Here is a 1,170-nt window from a genome sequence, read left to right as displayed (position 1 = left end):
GTGTATATATATATATATATATATATATATATATATATATGTGTGTGTGTGTGTGTGTGTGTGTGTGTGTGTGTGTAACGTAAAAGTAACGATATTAATATCTAGATTTATAAAGAACTTACATGAAAAGAATTCTTCCTTTGAAAAACGATCAAATTGTCTGAGAGCACAAAGTATGCTTCGCGGTTATGATAGAATAGAATTTTAAGAATGGCGATTTATACGTACGGTCAGCATTTCTCACGAAATATTCACGAGATATCGACCATGCCGAAGTGGTTACGTGTTCGCTTTTTTGATGATTCATTGTTTTTGTTTTTTCCGCACTTGGAGAGTTCGCGCGTTTACCCAACGAAACGTAGAAAACATTCATGATGAATAAATCGCGATTCAACGATTCTAATTCCACATTCTTCAATTGAATTTAAACGGTCGCGTTCTCACGTCTAATTTTCAAAATCGCTCGACACGCTTTATCATCGTCACGCCATCGAATACATCGGTTCGTTACCGTGCGTTAGAGAGAACATTTCACAAATCTGTCTTCACGTGGAGCAGTCACACCTTTTCGCTCTTATCGCGGTTATGAATGAAGGACCGAGCGAGAGCAAGATTCGCGCAATCACAGAGAGAGAAGCGGTGCGTCACTAAATCCTTCGAGCACAGCTGGTCCATACTTCCACGTGGGCAACTGCAGCTCTCTGCGCGAGGCGCATCTTCGCTAGCAGGGATAGGATCCTGCGATTCCTGCGTCGCCGGTGCGGTGGGTGACGTACGATCGTTGCGAAAGGGCTCTAGGTAGGACCGTGCACCACTTCCGTCCCTCTAAAATACCGTTCATTCATCATGCCGCACTTACACTAACGCATCGCGCCGCGACACCTTCACCTATAGGGCAGCGAGAGCGAGCGGAGGGACGCAGAGGGTGTTATGCACCCGGTGTCGTATATGCACCGTTCGCGAAAGGGCGAACAGGTGGGGAGGAGGGGATACAACGAGAGAGGTCGTGCGAAGAGGTCGTGGGGTAGGTACGGGACGATAAAAGGGGGTAGGGAGCGAGAGGGAGATAGGTGCGTAAAGAGACCGGTGGGCGAAATGCTGCCGTGGTGGAGACCGCGACTCAACTGCGCCAGCGCTTAGCTAGATATCAGCCCCCGACCACCGACGTCA

At 47.8% G+C, this 1,170-nt stretch overlaps 1 protein-coding gene across 3 annotated transcripts in view; it reads right to left on the bottom strand.

The window, feature by feature from the left end:
• Positions 1–1,170, bottom strand: part of LOC108748142 (kin of IRRE-like protein 3) — a 73,474-nt gene that overhangs the window by 70,137 nt on the left and 2,167 nt on the right. For 2 of the 3 annotated variants that reach the window (XM_018486170.1, XM_018486173.1), the window contains exon 1: positions 229–1,123. The exons of the other annotated variant lie outside the window; for it this stretch is intronic. The gene's annotated coding sequence lies outside the window, so the exon portion shown is untranslated. Of the gene's footprint in view, positions 1–228; positions 1,124–1,170 lie in introns of those variants that run through there. 3 annotated transcript variants of the gene reach the window in all.

Source organism: Trachymyrmex septentrionalis, unplaced genomic scaffold (assembly GCF_001594115.1).
Source record: "Trachymyrmex septentrionalis isolate Tsep2-gDNA-1 unplaced genomic scaffold, Tsep1.0 scaffold211, whole genome shotgun sequence".
NCBI classification, from domain to species: Eukaryota; Metazoa; Arthropoda; class Insecta; order Hymenoptera; family Formicidae; genus Trachymyrmex; species Trachymyrmex septentrionalis.
This window is presented reverse-complemented; position numbering and strand designations above follow the sequence as displayed.